At 42.0% G+C, this 27041-nt stretch overlaps 1 protein-coding gene and 1 long non-coding RNA gene across 4 annotated transcripts in view; one reads left to right on the top strand and one right to left on the bottom strand.

Annotated features, from left to right (window-relative positions):
- FNDC3B (fibronectin type III domain containing 3B) overlaps positions 1–27041 on the top strand; it is a 373090-nt gene that overhangs the window by 126649 nt on the left and 219400 nt on the right. The gene's annotated exons all lie outside the window — the stretch shown is intronic.
- On the bottom strand, positions 6067–16923 carry LOC140510125 (uncharacterized). The gene is made up of 3 exons (XR_011969106.1): positions 16816–16923; positions 14588–14699; positions 6067–12287 (listed from the first exon to the last, which is right to left on the bottom strand). It is a non-coding gene; the product is annotated as an uncharacterized lncRNA (long non-coding RNA).

Raw genomic sequence — 27041 nt, 5'->3', positions numbered from 1 at the left:
CACATCATGTTGGTTGTTACAGCGGAAAACTAACTAAATTAATCTGGTCATAGGAGGAGTGAGGAGGGGCATCTGAGTCTTGGCAGTGATCTGGATTATTGTAAATTATAAATTTGGCCCATGGGCTGGATCGATACAAGGTTATTGATTGGATTGAAACCAGACCTTCCGCTGTGTATTTAACACCTCAGTGTGATTTCACTGTTACATAAATAAAGAAATAAACTTGGGGAATTGCCCTTCAGTTTCTCAAAAGCAACTCAATGGGAATGATCGATTTTTTTTTTCCCATCTGATAGCATTGTAGTGCCTGCTGCTGCTTTATTCTGGATTAAAAAGAAATACTTACAAGGTGCACAAAAGACTGAGGAAAGGAAAAAAATGGTAGATCTTAGTTTTCTATTTTTTTCTCTGAGGACTGAATCAATCTGTAATATCTGAGATGGCTTATTTTAAAAAATTCAATTCCATTGTGCTTTCATTGTGGCAGACTTTTGAGGAATCATGATACCATGCAGGGTGACACTTTGATCTGATACTATCCATGATGATAACAATGACATGTATTGCTTTAAGTACTTTATAAATAATTGTCATTAATAAATAACTCACAATAGCCCTGGCTTCTGTTGTTATTCCCATTTTACAGATGAGGAAACTAAGAATGAGAGGGATTAAGTTATGTGTATAGTAAGTGTCTGAGCCAGGATTTGAATTCAAGTTTTCCCAGACTTACTGCTCTATCTACTAAGCCACCTAACAGGGCAATAGCCTATAGATAAGTCAGATGGGGTGTTTTTGCTGGAGTGTATTTGCCAGACGATTTCGAGTGGTCCTATAATTGGCCATGTATGTCTCACACATATTGATGAAGAACAGATTTCTCTTTAAAAGAAAAACTTACTCTTTATTAATAAATAATAGGAAGAAGCTCCTGGTTGCTAGTGAGAGCTGGTTAATATGCAAAATAGTATTCACTATGCAAATTGCCACCAATCATCATGCTTTTTGGCTCTACAAGTGCCATTACCTTGTTTGGTGGTATGAGTTAGGGGAGAAAGAAAACCCCGTTATAAGTTAGTTATTTGAAAAACAGAAACCCCAACTCCCCTCCTCCCAAAAGAGAAAAGAAACCAACCACAGTATTGATAGCAGTGAGTTAAAATGAACACTTGACTCTTTTTCAGTTCCAAAAATAAACAGTTGAGTCTCTTTTCATCTAAAATATTTTGCTTCTATCTTGACCTCTCCAACACATGGATTGGTTGAAAATGGAGCTACAAGGATTCCCCCTTCAGGAAGTTGTTAGCAAAATATAATCATCACTCCCAAAATTTTATGTGTGTAATAGAAGCTCTCATAAAAAGCCAGTGCCAAACAAGCAACCTAGTAGGCAAATGACATAACCTCTCAGTGCCTCAGCTTCCTCATCTATAAAATAAAGAGGTTGGACCATGTTGACTTGGAAGAGCATTCTAAGATGCTTTGACAAGAGAGAGGCCCAACACGAGATCTTTATACTTTGTGATGTTAATATTAGGGGATGAGATAGGAGCTAACAGGTCATAAATGGCAGAACTGGGATTTGACCTCAGGTCCTCAGGCTCAAAATTTTGCTCTTTTCTCATTACTCTTGCCATGTTGCTGTGGGGTGTGTGTGTGTCTGTGTGTCTGTGTGTGTCTGTGTTTTCTTGGGCATATCTTGGGAACAGGCAACAGAAGCCAAATTAGCCTTGACTGAAGGGATGGTTATGGACTTCAGATCCTCACTCTGACTCCTAGTTTCTATATGACCTTGGGCAAAGTCACCCAACTTCCCAGGTCCTTGGTTTCTCCCTTTGTAAAATGAGTTAGACTAGCTGACCTCTAAGGTCCTTTCTAGCTCCAAATTTGTGATTCTATGACTTTGAGATAAAATGATTTATTCATAACAGCTTGTATTCATGTAGTGCTTTTAGGTTTGCAAAGACCTTGACAAATATTGTCTTATTTTCATAACATCCCTGGGAGGGAGGTGTTACTATTTCCATTTTGCAGATGAGGTAACTGAAGCAGATAAAGGTTAAATGACTTGCCTAGGGCCACACCACTGGGCAAGATTTAAACTCAGGTCTTCCTTATTCCAGACCCAGAGCTCTATCCACTGGGCCACCTAATTATATCTTTTAATGTTGAAACAACATGGATTTTCTTCAGCTTTGAGGTTTTTCATTATTAGAATATTTTCACTGGGGAATTAATACAAGGCAGTCGAAAGTATCCACTGATACAGTAGTGGAAAATTCAGAAGCTTGGTCTCTATGTAGATAAGCTCATCTTTTGCTTCTCAGTGGTTTAGAATTGTTTTTTGGTGACTTATGATCATTCTACCCTCCATGACAACACCTGAAGGGAACAAGGACCGGGTGTCTAAGAGACTCAGCCCTCATGAACGGACAGAGCTCCTGTTTTCCTGGGAATGTCACGGGTGATAATGAAGGAAGGACAAAACAGGAAGCTGATCCTGCTGGGGAAGCAGTTGGATTTCTAGTGGAATATTTCTCAACATTTTCCATGAAACATGAATCATAGCACTGCAGAGGGCTGCAGAAAGGTCACAGTGGCTCTTCTCTTTCTGAGATGTGGCATCCCAGGCGAGAGCTTGGCATCTCTGGGGCTTGTCTTGAGTGGCTAGAAAATGCTTACTGACCAACTTGCAAAGCCCTCTCAGGTCTGAGTTGCTACATCTTTGTCTGAGAACAGGTTCTTTCCTGTCTTCCCCTCAATACAATCTCTGTGCTGTTCCCACTGCTTGAATGCCCTTCCCTCTTCTTTCTTCCTCCAAATCTTGCATAGCAGATCCTGATGTACAGAGATGACTGTCACTTCGCTGTTCACATACCATCCATGGCTCGCTCTTAGCTGTAGGATAAAGCACTAGCTCCTCAGCCTGGCCTTTAGTGTCTAGTTCCCACTTAGCTTTCCAACCCTAGAGTGTATGTACACTCTGTGTTCCAACTTCATTGGAGCAGCTCTTTCCCAGCTCTGAATTCTGTGCCCTGCTCCATTCATTTGCACAGTCCCAGGTTCTGAATGTTCTCCCCTCATTGTTACTGCCTGTTATCTCTAGCTCCCTCCAAGACTCCTCACGGGTGACTCCCGGTTCTCCCTAGATGCTGGTATTCTTGTCTTCCTGAGATGGCTTATGTGTGACGGGTGTGTTTGCTTATCTCTGTACACAATCTTGGGGATCATTTTGGTTACTGTAGCTTTGTAGAATCCTGAACTCCCTCAAAAGCACAGCGTAGAGGTCATGACACCTCTTACAGGAAGCCTGTCCTGATTTCTCCAGCTGCTAACGCTCTTCCCCTTCCTAACCCTTTGTATTTATGCTGCATGGATACCAGGATATTCTCACCTGTGTGAGCTCTTGAGAACAAGGTCTGCTTTCCTCCTTCTCCTTGTCTTTGTGCCTAGCATTGTGTTCTTTATGTAGCACCTGGCCCATATGAGATGCTCAAGAAATAAATGAATTAAATTGTATCCTTAGTTTCTGAGCATGGCCTTCAATCTAGTCTTATTTAAAAAGTACATGTGTGTATGTGTATATACACATACGCACACCATCTATTTTATGTATATACACACATTAGGTATTATATATTTGTCTATAAGTTATTCACATGTACACACATGCATGTGCCTTGTATATATTATACATACATTATACAACACACATCACATAGTATATAATTTATACACACATACATCTATGTTTACATGTGCATACAAATTATACATTTGTATATTATATACATATATACATGTGCACACACCTGTGCGTATCCACAATCACACAAATAAGTCGTATGTATACATATACACATTATATTCATGTTATACACGTATACCCATATATATACATACTATATACGTGTGATGTGCATTATTATACTGTGTGTTTTATGTATACACACGTACACATATCTACAGGCACATGCATATGCACATATACAATAAATTATATATATGCACATATAATATATGCATTTGTAGTATAGTATACAAACACATAGCACGATGCCTCTTATATGTATACACAGAAACTATCCATACTTGTATGCACACGTAGGCATAAATTACACACATACATACACACCCATGTACATGCCCATTAACCGTAATGCTGCTCCCTTTTTGGCAAAACCAGAGATAAGAAAGTCCTGGGTTATCATTACAGGGATGACTGGGGAACCCAGAGTTACCCTGGGGGCTCAGTAGGATTTGGAGATGTGATGGTGATGCTGGTATTTGTTGCCTGATTTTCTTGTCTCTGTGGAGTTGGGTGTCATTCTTGTGACTTCCTTGGGCATTAATTTTGTGTTAAGTGGTTTAAAACCTCTCATTGAAGCTAATAACCACAGGAACGTGTGATGGGGGTAGAGCTGGGAGCCAGAGGCCATGAGAAAACCATCCTTAGCTACCTCCTTGTTACTGAAGTTGGCTGTAACATTAAACTTTCCCATTTTGGGCTCTCTTTGCCCTTCAGTTATGTATCTGTTTCCTCCATAGTATATAGTACTAAGACTGTGATTAACACACACTGAGGTTTTCAGGTCTGTGAATAACACTGTTCAAAGTATGTGGAACCTCCCCCCACACACACACAACTGAGCTGTCAGATTCAGCCTACAGACTCCATAGAAATGTTATTTTTTTCTTTATTTAAGTTCTTAAGTTTTATTTGTTAAACTAGGGCTTCATAATGGGGCAGGGAGAGGTATGACCTTTATTTTTTCAAGTTTTTTGTTTTTATATAATTGATTTCCCTTGTTAATCCTTTGTATTTTGTTTTTTTGCTTTTCTGAAGAGACCATAGACTTTATCAGACTTGGCCAAAGGGGGTTCCACAGCACCGCAGAGGTTACAAGTTAAAGTGTTAAATACACACTTTAGAAAGAGGCATTCTTACTAAGAATCCTTATTCGAGGGCTGGGTCTTCATTTCCAGTGTTCAGAATTAGGAGCTAAGACAGAGGGGTGATAATCCAGAGGAGAACATCAGGTCCCTTTCAGAAGACTCGTGTTGAAAGACCCATGCCTTGGCTTTGCTCATTTCTTTAGATGGGAAATAAATGATCTCATAATAGCTCTGTTTTGCAAACTGATGCTGAATCATATTTCAGCTTCGTACCCTCAGCACCTGCATGTTTCGTGACTTAACTGGAAGCGTTGTATTTAAATGGGACTCCTTGTTTTAACAACAGAGAAATCCAGCAAAGGGTGTCCTGTTATTGTACGTGAAGTCTAATGAGGCTGAATTGAGCCAGTAGTTTTTGGTTTTCTTTTAATAAAAACATTCGGGAGATGTGGAAATGAAACTATCAATGCATCCAACCCTCTTGGCCACTGGAAAGCTCCCATTTCCGGGGGCCCACGTGATGGGTCTGCAGCTGGATTTAATTTTGCTTGTGTAAAGTGGACCTTATGACGTTAATGAAAAGCATTTTCTGTGGATCTCTTGGGATTCGAGGTGCTTTGCTGTCAGCACACAGATTTGCCCACAAATGACATTCTTCAAGCCATCAGGGCTGTCCTGAGTCCTTGTTGTTTGATGACCAGGATGAGACACCATGTCTGGCCCAGCTGGTCTCCAGTCTCTTTATCCACTCCTACTCCTGCACAGTGACTTGGCACCTGCTAATGCCCTCCTTCCCCAACTACCTTGCATTGAACTGTTGAGCATATATATTTGTTTTCATTCATTTAGTGTGTGTGTTTGTGTGTGTGTGTGTGTGTTTGTGTGTGTGTGTTTGTGTGTGTGTGTGTCTGTGTGTGTGTGTGTGTTTGTGTGCACATATATATATATATATATGAAAATATTTTTCCTTGTCTTCCTCCTTAAGATTTATGCTCTTTGTAAGCAGGGACTGTTTCCATTTTGTCTTTGAACATCCAGTATTTAGCACATGCTAAGTACTTTATAAATGCCCGTTGAATATAGCACTGGGCTTCCTGCAGCTTGCAGCCAGATGAGTGGGAGATAAAACATTGTGTGCACATCTCACTGTAATGTGTAGATCAATCAGTCACCAAACCATTGTTAAGTACCTACTGTATACCTGGCACCATTTTAAAGGCTGAAGATGAACTTACATTCTAATGGGAGAGACAAGAAGTATATGTAAAAAACAGCACAGAAATACAAATGAGTTGGAAGTAGTTCTAGGTTTCTGATGCTTAATACTTGTCAGTCATTCTGTTCTTGCTGTACTTTAGACATTCAGATGTTCAGTTTGGCTACTGAGGGAATCCTACCCGGCTTGTGTCCCTTCACCCCCAAATTAACTGGCAAAGACTTTGCCCTAGCTGGTAAAAAGCATGGAATGACCTAGTTCAGTAAAGTGGTCAGTAATGGTCAGTAATGACCTAGTTCAGTAAAATACTCCACATTTGAATGGATCTGCTAGCTGTGGCCACATGTACAAGAAGTTCGAATAATTCAGCTCCCCTCTCTTATATAGATGAGGAAATTAAATAAGATCCAAGGAGATTTAGGGATGACAACTTGGCCAAGGTCACAGAGGTAGCAAGTATAAAAGGTGGGATTTTTAACCTAGTTCCTTCCTCTGACTGCAGAGCCAAATACCTTTTTCACCATGCTGCATGACCTCCCTCCAAAGGAACTGATCTAATGAATCAGTGAGCATTTATTGAGATAAATAAAATGTTTATTGTCATACTATGTGCCAGGTAAACCTCAACTTGAAATTGGGATGCGAAAGATTTTTATTTGAGATAGAAGTAGAAGCAAAGTGAAGCCCAAACAGTTCATTCCCTTAAGGCTTATGACCATCCCTAGTGGGGATCTGGAAAACTTGAGGGTGGGGTAGAAGTTGCCAGGAAATGAATGTGGGTTTGATATCAGGAAAAACTTTTTAAAAATTAGAGCGAGGTATTGTGCTAGGGATGGCAGTACAGAAATTGAGTTCTCTCTTGCCTCATTGTAGTAACAGTCCCATAGCAGAAGTAAACATCTAGAAGTTTGAGGCAGGAGAGAAAGGAAGGAATGGAGGGAGGGAGGAAGGAAGAAAGAAAACAGGTCTTTGCTGAGTACACTTAGCATGTATTAAGTGTCTACTATTTGCTGGCTACACAAAGAAGGTAAAATTCAGGTCCTGCCCTGGAGGAGCTCCCAGTCTCATGGGTCAGAAAAGGCTTGGTGGAGCCTGAAGAATTTCCTGGGGATCTAGCACCACCAGGGGCAAGAAGGCTTGGACACAAGACAGAGCAGTCCAGTTTTGCTGGTGTGCAGAACCCATGGATGATACTTCATTATGGTGAATGGACAGAACACAGGACACATGAATGTCTGGGTTCCAGTCTTGGCCTAGCCCCTAGCTCCCTTTTGTTTTATAGAATCACAGGATCTAGACTGGGTGGGTCCTCAGAAACTGAGGTAAGAAACTCAGGTAAAGGAAGGCATTTGTCCCAGGGAGTCACCAAGAGCGGTGGAATTTGAGTGCGGGTCCTCTGACTCCAGGGTCTCTATTCCTTCTTTTAACTGCTAAACGAGGGTTTTAGATGCCCCCTTACATAGGAAGCCCTTTCATCTTGCCTGTCAGATCGCTCATGGGATTTTCAGCTGGTTTCTATGAGTGGGAGAAAGCTGGTTTGAGGAGGGCCTTTCAAGTGACGCTTTGTCCTGTGTAGTCAGTCGTGTTTAAAAAAATCATCCCTCAGTGGACACAGAGGGATCTTATATTCTCTACACTTTGCAGTCACTGTGACTGCAAAGATGTGGTCTGCTCTGGAAAAAGAATCCATGTGAAAGCCTGGCTGTTTCCTTCCTCGTTCATGAAGGATAATCCTCAGTGCACAGAGAAACTACACTCAGCCACATTTTAACGATGGAAACATAGGTGTATGAGTCTGGGAGTTGCTAATATTTTCTTAGTTCCTATACTGCCCCGCTTTTTTGTGGAGGGGGAGAAAAGAAAGTGTGTCTGTGAGCTTTTCTAATCTTTTGGAGCCTTCTCTGTGAATTCCCTTCTGTATTGATCCTTGAGTGGATGATGTTGCTATTTCTAGGATTTTTGCCTCTTTGTGTACAGATTTCTGTTGAGTCTCTTCGGTCAATGTCCCAGCCCTAAGAGCCATTTCTGTTTCTTCTTGCGGTCCTTTGTATCCTAAGGGGATGGAGTCCCATTGAGATGGTTGGATTCTGATCAGTATTAAGAATAGTTCAATATCCCACTAGCAGATCTGTGCCATTTCATATTTGTTTATTTCCTCCCTTCTAGTTTTATCTCTTAATTCCCTTGGGTGAATCATGTTTTTAGTTGAGTCCAGCCCCCTACTTGACCAAGGAGAAGACTTAAAAGTCCCTTCAGTTTAACGCCTATTTATCCAGATCACTTTGGACTATTTATTTAATGGCAGAGGTGCCAAGCATTTAGAATTGGAAAAAGGCATCATCCTTGGCCACAAACAGCTAGAGACTGGTAGTGTGAATAGACATGTGCAGAGATAGTTAGGAGTGATTAAAAATGTAGATGAGATCAGTCAGAGAGAGAAGAGAAATTGGTGAGGGGAGGATAGATCACTAGTACCAGGGATGGAGGGATCAGGTCCTACATAGATTTAGAGCTGTGACAGAGCATGGATGGCATCTTTTCTGACCTCCTCATATTTCATAGATGAGGAAACCAAGGCCCTAGAAACTTTATGGCTTTCCCATTGTCACCCAGTGGCAGAGTCAGGTCCTCTGACTTGAAGTCCAGCACACATAACACTCAATACAATGTTGTTCAATTTAATACTTTGATCATAAGCATGAAGATAACTTTTCCTCCCTCTTTTTTTTGCAATTTTTCTTTTTTTGTTTCTACATTCTGGCTGCAATTTGGTGGTTCTTTTCCTCTTGTCCACCAATTGAGAACTGGACAAGAAACTGCAAGACATTTTCCACAAATGTCTATCTTTTAATCTTTTAATTTTTGGATCTTCCCACTTAACACCTCATCATATTAAATTAATTTCACTTCTCTGTGCCTCCCTTCTTGTGTAATGACAATAAGTATAATTGCCTCACATGTCCCAGAGATGTTGTGAATGCTTAATAAGGAGGGTTGGAAAAGATTTTGAAGGCATTGCTTGTAAGAACTGCAAATTGAACATGTCCCTTCTAGCATAGAAGCATGGTTTTAAAATGGCAATTGACCTTAGGGGTCAGGCAATAATTATGGTAAATAACAGGTAAAACTTAAGTAGTGTTTTTAGCCTTTGTGCTGCGTGTGTTTCATGTGGTCAGGAAAAAATATCTGTGAGTTGGATGCTGGTGGTCTTATTTTACAGATGAGGAAACTGAGCCTTGCTCAGTCACGCAGCTAAGGCATGTGAGAGGCAGAATTTGAACTGCTCTGTTCCATATAGCTGAGTCCAGAGCTCTGTCTAAGCCCCACGTTTTAGCAAGGTGGAAAATCAAGCTCAGAGTAGTTGAGACTTGCTCAAGGTTGCACAGGTAATGAGTAGCATTACCTTTTGCTGGTGCTGCAGGCAGTGTGGACATGCTATTGTGGTCTTCAGTCTGTAGAGAAGAATACCCTGTGTTTTAGTCAATGTGAGTCATTTTCATAAATTGTAAGTGAAAAAAAAAATAACAACTGAGAAATGTGTGTATGCATGCATGCATGCATGTATGTATGTGCAAGGGCAGAAGTAGGTGAGGCCTTGAAGTTGTCATGATTGGATATTGTATCAAAAGACCAAGAAAAGTTTTGGCCTGAAACTTGGTGGGGGGAGAAGTAACTCAGAATGGCTGAGGAGCTGAGAGCAAGCCAGGCTCTGGGCGTCCAGGGGAGCCAAGGATGTAGAATCAGAATACCGCAGGGAGTGAAGAGACAAAGATGGACAGACTCCTCCCCTTCCCTGACCCTCACTGAGGACAACTGAAATCCTGGAGAACCCGGCGAGTTGTGCTCTTTTTGAAAGCATGAATATACATTTATACCAGACCTATACGAGGTATCCCCAAAAGTCTTAGCCTGCTAAGATTTATGAGACATTCTGTCTATATCGTATTGGACTTGAAAGGGCCCTTCTCTAGCCCAAAGATCTCATTTGAAATAATTTTGCAGCTCTTGTATGATGCAGGTGTAATGCAATCTCCCTGAGTTAAGTAATCAGCAAATAAAGATTAGGCACCTGCTGGGTGCCAGGTACTGTGCTGATCACTGGGGATAATTCAGAAAGGCAAAGGACAGTGCCAGAGAGATGACAGGCAGATAACTCTGTATAAACAAGATATGGAAGGGCAGGTGGGGCAGTAGATAGAGTCCTGGCCCTGGAGTAAGGAGGACCGGAGTTCAAATCTGACTTCAGATGCTTCCTAGCTGTGTCACGCTGAGCAAGTCACTTAATCCCAATTGTCTCCAGAAAACTCCACAAAAAAACAAGATGTAGGTAGGATAAATAGAAGAGAAGCTCCAGAAGCTCTGAGGGAAGACATGCATGGAGTTTTCAAGGAGGCCTGGGATGATTTGCCCTGTTTTTTATCCCCTGGTGACTTGGCCCATTGCCTTACACGTAGTGGGCATTTATTTACTGTTTTCACTGTGATTTCACTGACATAGGAAAGTCCTACCAATGTGTTCTCAGAGAGTTGCCCTGAGCACCCAGGGTCCAGTCACCGGCGTGATGAGGCATGGACTCGAACCATGATCTTTCTGGCCCTCAATCTGCCAGACCATCCTGCCCCTTCCTTCCTTGGGAGCTTGGCTCAGATGCCACCTCCTGTGGAAGGTCCTTCTTGTTCCCCTTTGCCACCAGCGTTTCTCCTGCCGCCTTTCCATGTATTTATTTTTGTCTGTGCTTATATGTAAGCTCACTGAGAGAAGAATAACTTCCCTTTTGTCACCCTGCAGCTGAGACCATGGCTGATGCCTAGTGGTTATTTGTTAAGTAAGGAAATAAGACACCTGATGAACCTGAGTGACATGACATGTTCAGGGTCTCACAGAGTGGATACTGAAGTCCAGATTGCTTGCCTAAGAAATTTTCTGCCTTTCTGGGCCTCTGTAACAAAACAAAACAAAACAAAAAAAAAATTAGGTGTTAAATCACTGGACAAAAGCCGTCTGCCTCCAGAGATTTCCCAGGAGAGCCAGGAAAGGTCAAGTTTTGCCTGGGTTCTGTAGGCACCCATGATAAACCAGTCACTCACCCTTTCCTTTACAGCACCTCTCGGGCTGTCCTTGGCCACCACCTGGTCATTTCCTGGAGGAAGCCTACTGCCAGCCTCTACCTGAGAAAGAGGTCAGAGCAACAGGTGCCTTCTACCCCAGGCTGGGCGCTCCCTGCTCTGACAGCAGAAGGCAAGCAGTTAACCATGGAAATTGCCTTTGAAGAAAATGAGACCCTTTGGTATTAGAGTCAGAGCCTTGAAATGTTGCTCTGGGGGATGTATTTATGAGAGGGTGGAAATGGCCCAACAGGAAGGACCCAGCCAGCGGAACAGATCTCACCTGTTTAAAATGTATTTCAAACTTGTGGCGTTACTTTGATACGCTCCCTTTAATCTTCTACCCTGCCAATGGCCCATGACAATGCAGACTTTGTTGATTTACAGGGACTTTAACCACTCTCCCATTCTCCCGCATCCAGTGCAGAATTAGGAGTACCTTCGAATTTCTTCCACGTTTCCTTTTCTAAGAGTAGCATTTCCCCCTTCCCTACCCCGTGTGACTCTAGCTTTTCACTGAAAAAAAATTTTTTTTCGATAAACAAAGATATATTTTGTCTCTTTTTAAGTCTCCCCTCTCAGCCCTCCCCTCCCTCCCCCTCCGCCATTGCAAGGGAAAAAAAAGACAACCCTCATGACAAAGGTAGCCCAATACTTGGCCTATAGTAGGTGCTTAACCAGTGGACTGACACATTTGTGGAGAGAAACAAAGCAGAATCCTTTGTGGTCCATGTCGAGAGTGTCTTATTCTCCACCTGGAGACCCTGACCTCTCTCGGTCAGCATGTGGCATGCCTTGACCAGTCCACTGATCAGAGCTCTGAAGTCAGCTTTCCACTGGCTTCCTCTGGAGCCCTTGGCTGCTTATATCCCCCTGCTTTGTGGGGAAGGCCTGATCCTCATTTAAGAGTGTTGGAGTGTGGGCCAGTCTCCAGCTAGATCTTAATTATTTATTATTTTCTGCTGGAAAGTGATATCTTTGTAAAGTAGGATTGTTTAGTTACTGTCCAAGATGCTGACAGTCATTCTGCATATATTTCCTCCAGCGATTTCAGTAGCATGTTATTCCTAAAAAGGAGGAGGGAGAGGAGAGTATTCAGAGGCCTGCTGCCCAAAGTGTTGAACGATGTGGCTACTTCATGATTTTTTTTTGTTTGGTTTCATGTGCAGTTTAGTGCTTTGAGGAGCTGTGATTGGTGAGTATGAGATCCTGTTCTTGTGTAGATTGTAAGCCCTCCGTAACTTAGGAGGCGGTCTTGGAAAGAAACTATGGCCAAGAGAGGTTACCATCTTGAAGCTAACTTTTCACTCCCTCACTCATCCATCCATCCATCCATCTATCCAACAAGCATTTTTAAGGAACTTCTTTATGATAATTAAGGGCTGAAGTGTATAGAGTGCCAGGCCTGAAGCCAGGAAGACTCATCTTCCCAAGTTCAAATCTGGCCTCAGACACTTACTAGCCACACGACCCTGGGCAAGTCACTTATCTCTGTTTACCTCAGTTTTCTCATTTGTCAAATGAGCTGGAAATGACATTGTTCCAGTATCTTTGCAAAATAAAAAAACCCAAATAAGTTCAGGATACAACTGAAAAACACCTGAGCAACAGTAACAGGTAGCATAATTCTAGTTAACACTGATCCAGGGCTTTACAGTTGACTAAGAGCTCTTGCATTATCTCATTTCATCCTCATGACAACAACTCTCTGAGGCTGGTGATATTATCTCATTTCACAGAGGAGCAAACTGGGACTGAGAGAGGCTAAGGGACCCGTCCCAGTTCACCTAGCAGGACTCACACTTAGGTTTTTTTTATCTCAGAGTCTAGTGCACGGGACACTTGGTTGTCCCACTGCCCTCATGTGAGACAGTGCAGACATAAATTCACAGTGCATGACTCCACTGGACTGACCACACATGCACACGCGCACACGCGCGCGCACACACACACACACACACACACACACACACACACACACACACACACACACACCATGATGAGTGGTGCTATTATTATCCCTATTTCACTGGTGAGCACACTGAGGCTGATAAAGCTTGAATAGATTCCTACAGCCAAGGAGGATCTGAAGCACTGCTTGAAATCAGGACCTTGGGGCCGAAGCTTCCTTTCGTTGTCCTATCCAGTTTCCTCAGTTTCACATAATTCTAGGCCCTTCAGACTAGCCCTCACATCTGACACACAGGGAAGCTGAAGACTAGAGAGGGATTTTTCCAAGGTTAGGCTCTCTGCTCAGTGAGGGAGGAACAAGAAACAGAAATGAAACTCTTCTTCCCCCCAGGGAGCCTACCTTCTATTCTATTGTATTGGAAGGAGAGTGTGTGTGGGGGGGGGGGGGAGGGGGGAGTTGGGAGTTGGGGGTGTAGGTGTATGGGTGTGGGTGTGTGAAGGCCCTAGGCACTGTAGGTATCAGGAAATACCTTAGGGGAGTGCTTTACAGGTCTGATACAATAGGAGAAAGAGAACTCATTCTGTGACCAGTCCAAAGCCCACCTCTGAAGCTTATTCCCTGTATGACCTTATACAAGCCATTTTCATCTGTCAAATGTGGGAGGTTAGGTGGGAAGAGCTTCTGAAATCACTTCTGCCCCTTGCTCTGTGACCCGGTGAGCTTAAGCAGAGTTCAAGGAAGCTAAGGTTTCTTGGAGGCTAATGGGAAGAGGAAGGACATTCTAAGCATGGGGGAATGGAGAAGATGGGAGTGCCTGGTTGGAGGTGGGCCATGCTAGCCAGAATGTGCATTGTGAGAAGAGAAGGCGCATATAACAAGCTGGAAGTAGATCCTATGAGGCTTTAAATACCAGTGCTCCAAGAGAAGGCAGTGTTTTTTTCAGAAATTCTTCACTTTTTTCTGTGTGGTGGGCCACTTTGGCAGGCTGGTGAAGCCCATGGAATCTTTCTCTAAGGAAGTTTTTAAATGCATAGGGTTACAAAGGAAACTACTTATATTGAAATATTTTTATATTATATATATAATATTATAATTTGATATTTGATATCAAATATGTTATTATAATATAATATATTAGTATATTACATTATAATATATTAATGAGATATATAATATCAAATTTGATATTTTTTATATATATATATATATATATATATATATATATATATATATATATATCACGAATAATTTTCTAAAAACAATTCAAAGATCTCAGAGTAAGAACCCCTGTATCCAGAGGCCCTTTGGGAACCACCAGATTTTCATATGCAGGAAAATACCCAAGGTCTTTAGTTAATATCACTTCAGCAACTATGATTTGGCAGTCCTTGGAGTGGCTGAATTAGGCAGACAAAACGTTCTATCACAGGGTCTTCCCAGCTAGGTAGGACTTACCCTTGCTTTTTTAGCCTTTAAGAAATGGGGACCACCTCCTGGTCCCCCACAGAAGATGGCTTGAGTGAAGGTTATGCCTTCCAATGTTCCATCTCATGGGTGCAACTCCTGTCTTTGGAGAGATAGAAAGTGACATTTCATCATGGAAGAGGTGGGCCTTCCCCTGATAGCTGGCTCTTTGGGGATGTCCCCATCCCCAGTATTCTCTGCCCTCTGTGGTTATAGTGACATATACACTGTATCCTCCCCCACTTTGTGTATTCAAGTGGGTCCTGGGCTAGTTCTGGATCTGCCATGTTTAAAATCTACCTTGATTTCTTGGTTCTTTAAGATTAGGGGCCAAATTCCACACCCCAACCCCCACCCCCATCCTTAGGGATTAGTAGCTCATTAGTGCATTGACCTTTCTTCCAGGGTTTCAGAACATGATCATTTATTTCATTATTTGTCCAGATATTGTTTCTCCTCAGTCTATCTTGGAGGCCTGATCCCTAAGTCAACAGATATGTGATGGATGATCTTTGACAGCCATTTACTTCTGACCCAGCTCTCTCTGCTACATTAATCCTACATGCTCTTGTGTTTCCAAATGTCCTCTCTGCCCCACAAAGCAGCCACCTGTGGCTGTCCACCATCCCCCGTGTCAGTTTTATTTGCTTCAGTTTTTGGTGGTTCCTTCTCCTTAGCCTTCTGTAAATCTCAGGGTTGTTGGCTCTGTGGAAATCGACGTGGCAGGGATTGAAGAATTCTATAGAAAATAGAACCTCCCTTTGGCTCTTATCATTCGCTTCCAACTTTGCATGGAAAATCCTGGGCTTTCTTCACTTGCCCCCGCCTTTTCTGTCTGTCAGCCTCCAATGTTAACTAAAAGATACATTGCCTTTGGATGCAGATCCTCCTTTAGTTCTGCACATTCTCTGTGCTTAATAACTAAATCAGATTTTTTTCCAGATGGGTACAGCTATGATTGGATTCTTTAAAAAATTGTTTTTTCTTTGGGAGAAAGGATTTTTTTGAGGACCCTTTCTCATAAAGAATAATTTTAGTTTCCCAGCTTTTTTGGTTTCTTGAAAATTATAGGGGTTGTCATAAATCTGAAGTATAAATAATGACCAGTGAATCCTGAATTATTGATGGGAACATTCCATCCTATTGGAAGAAACATACTAGATGTCTTTAAAAAATAAAATGGTACAATAATTGAAATCTCTGGTGTGGACTAGAGCCACACTTTAGAGGGTAGTTATGTTCAATAAGGAAAAAGTAAACCCTAGCACATTGTGACATGTTTGCCAATATGGAGACAAAGTAGCACTTTGGGGACTTTCCAGAGTATTTTAGTATATCCTGCATTAACTATGTCAAACCTGTTAGCAATGCCTATTGTCAGAATTCCCGGTGACTCTGCTTCATTATTTCCCCAATAAGCTTTTCAGTATTTTTTTTTCGAGGGTTGCTATGAGCTGCCATTGGTAAGACATCAACTTTGACTTTGTTTTCTGGTGTGATAAATCAAGATGGAGACAGGCTTCAAGGTCGTTCTCTGCAAGGATGAGATTTAGTTCACTATCACAGCAAAATCACTGATCAAGAGCTGGAAAGGACACGGAGCCATTTAGTCCAGTCTCCCTCACTTAATAGATGAGAAAATTCATCTCTTAACAAGGTGGCATGGTAGGTAGAGTGGTCACGGAAATTCCAGATCATATCCTGTCTCAGACCTTTAGTAGCTGTGTGTCTCTGGACAAAATCATCTTAGGCTCCCTGTTATCTGTAAAATGAGGGGTGTGGAATCTATGGTTTCAGATCTACCCTATGGACAGAGAGGTGTTGACTTGCCCAAGGTCAAAGGCAGGATTTGAACATGAATTCTCTGATTCCACAGTGTCACCTCTCCTCATTTAGTATCCACTGTGTATACAGTATTAGGTTGTGATACTGTATTAAGGTTTTGGGCCTTCACAGACAAAAATGAGTCAATGCTTGCATTCTGTTGAACCAGACAATTGAAGGAACTATAGTTCTCTGTCCTTGGAGAAAAGAAAACTTTGGGGGAGGGACCAGAATAATCCTTAGCCTTATTCTTCTTGCCCCCAAATGGCAGGATTATGATCTAGTGGACATTGAAAAGAGACAAATTAAGGAATGAAGCAAGAGAAGCTTCTCTTGGAAGATAGTGAGCTCCCTGTTCCAGGAGGTCTTCAAGGGAAGGCAGGATGACCACTTACTTATTGGTGTTCTGGGGTCCCTCCAAATGAGTGGATCTTTGGAATTTGCATCCTTTCAGAGTACGCTGGCTTGACTTTTCCCCTAGCAGTGCCTGGTACGCCAGGTGATCTAGGTAGTGTGAGTTATACTGGGCTAGAATATGGGATAGCTTTATATCCTGGTGACATCCAGTCACATGAGACTGATTGCTGCTAGAGGTTGGTGGTGCCATTGGTATGGGTGCAAAGCATCCTGGGATGGGAACACCACTATGCAGTTTGATTTGGCTCAGAGCAAACATTTCCAAATAGGAATTTGGATGCATTACAGTGAGTCTTCTAAGAAAAGAAAGGGGTGTGGGGGGAGGGAGTAGGGGAGGTTTGGAAAGGATTTGAGGGAAACTAACCACTGTGGAACTGGAACTATTTGGGGAACATCTGGGAATATGGACATTTTAATTCCTGCTATGGAGCCCTAAAGTGTGTGCTGTATGCTCGCGGAGCAGAGCCCAGACTCCTTTTTCTCCCTAGTCTCTCAACTTCCTTTGCTTGGGGAGAAGCTGAAGAAACAGACTGTGTCCTGCCTTGCCCGGGCTGCCTGCTGGCTTCCCCAGACAGTCCTGAATGTGACCTGGCAGCCAGCTCTGCTTCCTGCTGACGTGGCCTCCCAGAACCAGAGCTGAACAGAGCAGCTCAGTGTAGGGGGGGAGGGCCCGAGAGGCTGCCTGAGCCACCAGCACAGCAAGAAGGAAACCAGACTGGAGACGTAGGAATGGGTCGGGTGCCCCCACTCTTGTCTCCTTTTGAGACAAAGCTCTGGCAGGGTGAGAAGAGGACAGAGGGAGACCTAACTAGCTCTGGGAACCCTTGGGACACATGGAAAATTTCTTATCAGTCAATATGAAATTCTGTCTTGAGAGCAGTCATCTGCTAGAAAAATCAAATAGACCAAATGAGCAGAATTCTGCAGCCTGCTCTTGTTAAGGAGGTAGGGTGGGAATATGGCTTTGCTTTCCAGTCAGTTCACAATAGAAGAAGCTGCCCTGCTCTTTTCTCCTTTGAACTGGATTGTTAGAATCTGTTGAGAAGCAAAGCCAACCCAGTTACTATATCATGGTCCCATGATGCTGTCACTGCCCCCATTTCCTACATGTTAGCCTGAGGTCCTGTGGTATCAACTTGTGTGAGTTTTTCAGTCCCAGTTTGATGACTCTCGATTCCTGGTTTCATTTTTTATTCTTTTTTAACCAGGTCAAAAAAAATGACATAGATTTTCAGAGCTAGGAGGGACCTTACAGGTGTTTCCTGACTCGGATTGGATTGTAGGCCAACGAACCATTCCTGAGGCTTTCTGTGTAGTAGGAGAGCCCGATAGGTCAGAATTGGTTGGGAAGCAGGTATCAGAGCTAGGAAAGAGGGACAGGATTGGGCAAGGAGGAGCTGGGATCTCATTGGTGTGGTTTGTTTGCTTCAAGAAATCGACAGGATAGTTCTTGTTAGTTTTGACAAGGTTTGCATCCTGGGGCTATCCCTCAATTTGATATTTGGGAAATGCTGATCTAGAAACCCACGCAGGCTTTTCCTGCAGAAGTCCAGATGCTTCAGAACTTGCCCAAAGTCAGCCGGTCAAGTCACTATTCCAATCAGCTTGATTAAGTTCTAGTCTCTGTCTTTGAAGAAAAGTTAATCTTTCTAAACTGCATTGTGGTCTGACACATGCTGCCTGTTTATAACCTTGGGCAAGTCATATAACTTTCCGGAGTCTCAGTTTCCTCCTTGATAAAATGAGGGTGTTGGACACAGTGACCTTTGAGGCCTTCTGGGCCCTTAATCCATGATACTGTGATTCTGGGGTGGGGGGGGGTGTCTGACGTTCACTGGGATCCCAGTGTTCTTGCTCACTCCGCCATCTTGGCTCCCAGAGGTGAACCCAGTGTTCTTGACCCAAAGCCCAGCCTTTTCTCTAACCACCGCTTCAAGCTCCCTCTATTATAATAAATAATGTCACTAAACTCCATAACTATATGAGGAAAACCAAATGCTTGACCCTAGAACTTTACGGGAAAAATTCATCCCAAGTTTTCAGTCTCATGGGAGAATTAACATGTCAAAAGAAAAATAAATTTATTAAAATCTTTTTCTGAGAAGCGTGCGTGCTGGCCTCCTGCTAGGTTGGCACACTCAGTGTCAGTGTCATGGGCTTGTAAATCTGCATGAGCCACTGAGTGGATATTGTTTACTGTCCCCTATGGGAGACAAGCCCTGGGAGTTTGAAAGTTGCAAAACCAATGATCTCTAACCCTAAAACAGGGAATAAATGAAGGGAGGAGGATGAGGGCAGAATGTGTGGCTGGGCTCTCTGGGTGTAGGGGAATGCCAAAGGGAGTAGTGAATGCCTGTTGACTTCCTGAAACCTTCAGACACATTCTACTCACTAGCACAGGGAAAACCAGGAAATGCTTGGTGATGATGGTATTTGGCAAAAATGTTAGCCACTGGGTGTACGTGACAATGCCCTGTCACCTCCCTTTTAAAAATTTTTTTTAAATTATTTTTTAAAAAATCTCCATGTAACAGAATATTCCTGATACAGGTAGCTTTATTCCTTCAGGAATTCATTGTTCAGCTCCCCAATGTTTATCCATCGTCACTCTAGTGTTAGGGATGTGATTTTTGTCAATGAGGGTTAGACCTTCGTGGGCATGGATTACAGGACCAAATTACAGTATGTCAGAAGCAGTATTCTAGGTGCAGTGTGACCAGAATGGTAACAGTAGGAACAGAGGAAGGAGCTGAAAAAAGAGAGATTGTATCCTGGCTTCAGATGGCTAGTTGGAAGGGAGCTTGGCGACCATCTTGAGAATTCAGGACATGGAAATGATCACCCACTTTTCTGCCCCCTCTTCTTTTTCTTTCATTTTTACCAGTTCAAAATCCCTCCTCCTCTTGCATTCTAAGTATATTCCAAGTATAATCTTAATTCATGCCCACATCCCAGACCTGGAGGGAAGTAGTTGTGACATGCTCCTTCCGATAATTTATTTGTGGTCAATATATAATTCAGCAAACTTGTATTATGGCAAGATGGTGTTAACCTCAGTTAAATGAGAGCGGTTCTATTCATGAGAAATGTCTATTTCAATACTGACTAAGTATCTGAGACCATTGTTTTTGGAAGTCATCATGGGTCCATGCATTTAGTTAACGTTCTTTAGTAATTAGTCACCAAGTCCACAGCTTCATTATAGATTTCTGTTTTCTCATCTTTACAGCCTTATTTCTGCCTCTTAAGACTTAAGGAGCTAACCTGATTCCATGATCACCATAATTTTGAGGAAGTTGACTCGAAGGAAGATTATTACTTTTTTTTTGTTGTTTTAGTTTCAAAGCAACCTCTATAAAATGGTGGTTGGGCCAAAGACCTTTTCTTGGTTAGATGTGGTAAGCCCTGTTCTTCATAGATCTCCAGAACTGCAGAGTTGAAAGTGACCTCCCTCCTTGCCTGTCTAGTTCATACCCTACACGTAACCTGCAACATCCACAAGTGGCCATTCAACCTTACTTTTAGACCTACATCACCTCCCAAGGCTGTTACTTACCATACTTGGAGATAACTCTAATTCTTAGGACCCCCTTCCCCCCACTCTACAAATCTAAGAAAGTTTAGTCTGTTTTAAATTTAATTTGTTTTTTTTTTTAATTTCATGAACTTAAAGTCTGTGGGAGTCCACCTTTTTTGATTCAGCCAACTTTTATTAAGCAGACAGGAAGGAAGCAGCCCCTGTCCTCACAGGACTTAACAGTGTTCATCATAAGTAAAGTCCTAAAGTTACTGAGAAATAAGCAGCTATGGTAGTACTGGGTGTGATGGAAAATCCTGTCTTGGTAGAGGTACAGAGAGTGTTTACCCAGCAGGGTTTAAAGCCTTCCCTATCCTGTCTCCCCCATCCTCCCTCTGCCCCAAGATTCCTCTGCAGGTGCTAGTGGGAGGATGGTTTCTCCCAATATTCTTTGCAGATCTCCAAATCCAGTCCTGTGTGGGAAGCCATTAAAATTATAAAATCAAGGCCATCCCTCTAGAAAATTTTTTACATATATGCCATATAGCTGTTAAAGAAACTCTTTGTATTTAGCACCTCTGTGAAGTTGCTATCAGCAACTTTGGTTGACTTGGCTTTTAAAAAAAAAATTCCTATTTTTTGAGGAATTAGGTGAAATAATAGTGTGTTTTGAATCAAAGCCATTTCCTCAATGACTTTTGTTCTTCTTCTGCATCCCCTGGCTCAGAGATTTTCTTGTTTCCACCATCAACCACCCACCTATTCCAGACTTCTCTCCTTTGTGACTGGCAAGAGACAGCTCAGTCTTGGGTGCTATGAAATTCTCATCTGAAGGATGTGAGAAAGTGTTTAGGTCAAAGTGGAGACTGTGGGGAGATTCAGTACTGCCCTGTGGGACCAAGTGTAACAGGGTCTCCACAAAGGGCAGGCATATTTCTGCAAGGGAAAGGGGGAGCATCTTGGCCATTTGAAATGCAGTCAGATAGAGCCAGAGGGATGGGAGATGTTTCACCAAGTTAGTTGATCAAAGTTTCTTTGTATTGTTGGCTTTGGAAAGCCCAAGCCCTAGAGCAAATATAGTTTCTAATAATTAGATTTAGCATTATTTTTTAAAAAATTGCTGAAATTAGTTCTCAACAAGTCCTTTCAATTTCTTGGTCAGTGGCATGTAATGAATATGTTTGATCTTTACTGCAATTGACCATATCGAATTCCAGGTCACATCATGTTCACTGGAGGAATGTTTGCTTAACCTCCCCAGCATATTTTAGCAGCCTGGGGACTCCCAAAAACTTTGTTTTCCTCTTTATATACTAAGCTGGTGACAAGTCTCTTGTTCTGTAATGATCTCGCTATTTCAACTCTTTAGAGTGTAAAACTCTGTTTTTTCCTGTAAGTTAAACATTTCATTCCATATTGGGTTGTTGTGGTCACGAAGAATATGAGGCAGCTTTTTTTTTTTTCCTAAGGCAATATCATTTCCTCCCTGTGACCTCAACTAATTTTTAAAAAGAGAAATAGAATTGATAGTCTAAGAACTAGATGCCAGTTCTCTTAAGTGGATACTTTTGTGGAGTTTTTATGAGTCAGCCAGCCATCACAGCTTGGATTCATTGTTGAAGTTTGTAGCATGGGTCTCTAGAATCTAACCCAGATTCAAGGATATTCCATGTTATCTGCCCTTCCAAAACTGTGACCCATTTGTCCCCCCAGTAAAACCATAACAGTAACAATAACAAAAATAGTAGACACAATTAGCCCAGAGCAAGATGGTATACTCTGAGTAATAACTATACAATGTTGCACCTGTAAGCCTGAGGATACTGTCCCATAAATACAACATCAGTGGGAGGAGTGAGCATGTTACACTGGTAGAGAGGTATGAATGCTGGGAATATGTGTAGCCAAGATGTCTCACCACTTTTCCTACAGGGCCTTCATCTCCTTTCCTTTCTTAACATTTCATGACTGGCTCTCTTCTCTGCTGCCAGATGTCATGCTCGTGTTTCTTATGCCAATTCTCTGTCTTTCCCCTCCTTCCTCTTCTTCCCCCCGCATTTGTCTCTCCCCCCTGCCTTTTTTCTTCTTCCTCCTCCCCCCTCACCTTTTTATTCTTCTCCCTTTCCCTCTTCTCTTCCCCCCCCCCCTTCTCCCTCTCCTTTTCTCTCTCCCTATCTCACTGCCCTTCTAGTTCCACCAAGTACATTTTTTCACACTTCCGAGGAAAAGGTGGTAAGGGTGGGGAATCTTTTCTTTGGACTTCCTTATCATACCTCTTGTTCACTGTTACATCTTCTGTGATTATACCTACTGGACTGGGGGTAGGGTGGTCTATGCCATCTGGTCTTAGACTGAGTCCCAGCTCCTGCCCCTCCTTGTAAATATTATCTGGGAATTTTTATTGGATCCTGAATTATTTTGATGAAACCATTCAACATGAAATCTCGAAAGGAAGTTTTTAGAAAATAAAGTTAAATAATATGTTTTGCATTGACCAATTTTAGTAGGCCTAACTCTAGTGCAGCTGCCATGGAAGCCACCAGGGACCTTGAACAATCTGGAAATCTCTATTTCTGTGTGGCTATTTTGACACAGTGACAGCTGCAGATGACTAAAAAGGGAACTGGGAGAATGGAATATAAAAAGGGTCATAGTCCAGATTCATTTATGAAATATGCTTTTAAAAAAGTGACAAGGCCATCCTGTTATGCTTGTAAAGATACCCCACCTGTCCTGCCCCACCTGTGTGTGTGCCCAGTGACTGCCATCAAGAACCCTGACACCATGAAATTAGAATCAAAGGTTTATAGAGTTTAGAGCTGAGTCTTTAGAGATCATATAATTTATCCTCTTCCATTAACATTTATTAAGTGTTTACTGTGTGTGATGGCCTGGCAAAAGCACAAGGAAAGCTATAACTTGGTAACTGCCCCTTATAGCCTCTTTTTACAAATAAAGAAACTGAAGCCTTAAGGGCCTGCACGTAGTAGGCCTTCATGAAGGTTGATTGGGTCCAGGGCTGTAGCTTGGTTTAGGAATGATTTTGGTCTTCCTAATCTTCCAGTGAGTGTTCCTTTCTACCTTTCTGTATCTCACTTGGCCCCTTAATATCACTATTTCAAACAGTTATTCTCCTTTCCATTTTAGTTCATGCTCTAGTTTTTGAAAGAAAACTTCCAAATTCCAATACTAATGGAACATAATGGACCATAACACCTCAGAGGGAAATCAAGGCCCAGGGAAGTCAGTTGGTTGGCCCATTCTAAAGTTCCTTATCATAGAACATAGTAGGCATTAAAAGTGCTCAGCTGGGTCTCAACTGATTGTGATGTTTCTTCAAAATTCCAACAAAAGTACATTGGACCATTGAATGTCAGCAGTGGAAGGGACCTTAGGGGTCCTTAAGCCCAACCCCCTTGTTTTGCAGATGGAGAAAACCCTGAGAAGCAGAGCAGCTGGGCCTTGGCTCCATGAGAGACGCAGTCTTAAATTCTGCTTCTCTCTTAACTAGCCCTGTGGCCATGTCCCAGTCCCAGACTCTCCCAGCCTCAGTTTATATACCTGAAACACGGTTATGGGTATATTCAGAGTACTACCCCTACCTCACAAGATTGTTGTGATTATCAGGTAGGGTGGTATATGTAAAGACCTTTGCAAATGATAAGCTACTAAATAAAGGTCACATATTATTATTACTAAAAATATTATTGCATTTTAATAATAATATGATTTAACAAGTAGTTAGCAGCTGAACTAGGATTTAAACCCAAGTTTTCTGATACCAGATCTAGTGCCTTCTTTGTCTTAATTATCCTAAGCCTTTGAAGGACAAAGGTAGGCCTTGCACTTCTCCATCCTCCTGGTGTCTGGTATTTTAATTTGTTACTCATTAATTGTTTGCTCTGTCAATGAAGAAGTAGACAATTCACTTTTAGTTTTCATTAAAATAGGGGAAAAGGCGCAGTCCATTGAAAAAAAACTTAATGCCCATGATTTTATCAGTTTGTATAAACTCCCTCTCCTGATACAGATCAGCAACTTGTCTGTAACTGTGGTCTTAGACAGTGCCCTCGGGCACCAAGTGGTTCCCCAGTTTTACCCAGGGTCATTCAGCTGACAAAAATTGTAGAAGCAGAATTCTTTGCCTAGGTTCCTTTGACCTCCAAAACTGCCCTTTATCCCCTACTCCAGAATGCCTCTCTTTTAGTTGTTAATATAAAGCAACAATTCTCCAGGGCTGGTCTGAAAGCTTTATGCCCAAATAATTTAATGCCTCTGGTTACCCAGTCTGGTCAGGTCAGGTCAACCTGGCTCTGAGCTTTCCCCCATCCCAACCGGCCACCTCACTGCATTCCACACTGGGTTGGCAGCAAACTCCTGGTTCCTACTCCAGACTTTGCTGAAGACTTGCTCTCTGGGGGCAAACTCCAGAAGAACTTGATTGGCTGTTAATGTCACACCTCTCCCTCAAGAATGCAGTTTTGGGACTATCTCCTCTCTGGTTGTATCCACTTCTGAGGAATACTACCTTGGTTCCTTTAAAACACTCAAGGGGAACTTTCAGAAGAATTTTTTGGTGGTTGAGTGTGTCAAGATAGTGACTCAAATGTTTTGATTTAAAAAAACAATAGCAACTGTAGAATAACTTATTTTTAAAGAACCCTTTATTAAGGGTTTATTATTATCAAGTAATAATTATTATTAAATGAAAGGTTTTTTAAAAAAATTATTTCAGGTTCATGAAGAATTGTATAGCACTGAAACAAGTGAACAGCAGCATTGTTATTAAACACCTACTGTGCGTAATGCCTTTGATGTACATCCAGAGCATGGAACATCATATTGCTTCTAAGATATACTTGAGACTAAACAATGCAGATAAAGTGTTGAGTTACCAAGTTAAGCTCACATATCTCATCCTCCAGAAGTGAGATAATTCATATCCACACATAATTATTATGCCACATAGACTGTGGTAAGTGAGTGGGTGGACTTAGGAGAGAAGGAACAGTGGAGGTGGGAGAGGGTTACTTTTGCGGGCCAGGTGAGCCTGATGCTTAAGCTGGGTCTTAAGGGCAGAGCTGTGGACAGAGGTATGGTTTTGGAGTCACATAGAGGACAATTTTGCTTAAGCTTATATCTGTCATCCCTCTCTACTCTACATCAATGATTGAAGGCTTTATCTTGTCCCCTCAGCAGGTGGATTTCCGGTTTCTAAGAAAAATGTGCCATCAGGTGTTTGTGGGCTGAAATTTCCCTTACATATGGACGGTATGGTCAGAATGAACCACAAATTAAAGGTGTAATGAATTTCATCACCCACCTTGGTCAACCCCTTCCAAACTGTTGTGCAGCAGCAGATAAACAAGAAATGTTGAGTGTCTGTTTGTAACACTTTAAACACTTGCTTCATTTTTTTAATTGGGAAGTATAATCTAATCTTAGCCCTTCTAGAATGTTCGTCGTTTGCCACATAGTTCTAAATATAGTCCCTACTTGGAACAGAATTACGCTTTTACCATAATTGTTTTAATTTCCTTTAATTTGATTCCAGTTATAGAAAGATAAGAAGTTTTGCTTAAAGATTTATTACGTCTGGATTTATACATTCTGGCTGTAGAAGGATAAAGCTCACATCCCAATTCCACTGCTAGTTCAACTGCATTTTCAGAAAGCTTACTAGAATCAAGCTTAGAGGTCATTTTCTTTACTTTCCCATCTTTGCATTAGTCCTGAAGCTGCACAGGCTACACAGAGAGAGAAAACCCAGTCTCAGAACTTGGGTTTTGACCCTTTGGATCCTGATCCAGCAGACACTGAGTCAACAAGTGTTGGATTTCTCTAGCTCCAGATGCTAAAGCATTTCCCTATCATTTTTTTCAACTTTTAAAGATGTATTTGATTCTTTTCTGCTATTTTTACTATCCACCTTAACTACACTGATGTGAAAAATCAACAAGCATTTATTAAGTGTGCTCCCCTACTGTGTGTTAGTTAACGTTTTGCTAAGTCCTGGGAACAGAAGGATAAAAAGGAAACAGTCCCCATCCTCCTGGCGCTGAAGGAGTCCCCACCTGCAAAGAGGCAGGATGGGAAAGGTGCTGGCAACATGTGCAGATGTAAATTGATTTAGAAAAATATGCAAAGTAAGTAAAATGCATGGACTGATAGATGACAAGTCCCTAAACTTAAAAAAAAGTCAGAATATCCTGGAGAACTTAGGCAGGAAACTCAGCTGTAATACAGAGCATTGTCAATTGCCCACACAAAACATTGATCCGTAAAAACTTGGGAGTGATATTTTAAATAGGTATCTATGCCAGACCTAAATATTCAGCATCTCCATGTTGCACGAAATGGAAAGCTTTTAAAATATAGAGACTTAGCAGGAGAATCAGAGTCATGTAGGCACAGGGTAAGGTGCATGTTATCAGTGCCCAGCTCTGTTTGCTTGCAGAGGGAACATGTGAGGGATGACCTGAAATCCAATGCTTATGTGAGAGACAAAGCTCTGCAAGTTCAAACTTTGAATTTCAAGCCCTCAAGGTCATTTAGAGCTCAAAGGGATTTTTGAGGCTATTCAAATCTCAACCCCACCCTCACTCCCATTTTGCATATTAGGAAACTGAGGCATGGAAGGACTGGTTAAGTGATTTACCCAGGATGACAAAACTAGTAGCTGAGATG

This window comes from Notamacropus eugenii, chromosome 6, assembly GCF_028372415.1.
Source record: "Notamacropus eugenii isolate mMacEug1 chromosome 6, mMacEug1.pri_v2, whole genome shotgun sequence".
NCBI lineage: Eukaryota > Metazoa > Chordata > Mammalia > Diprotodontia > Macropodidae > Notamacropus > Notamacropus eugenii.
The sequence above is the reverse complement of the archived record's forward strand: the minus strand, read 5'-3'. Positions and strand labels throughout refer to the sequence as shown.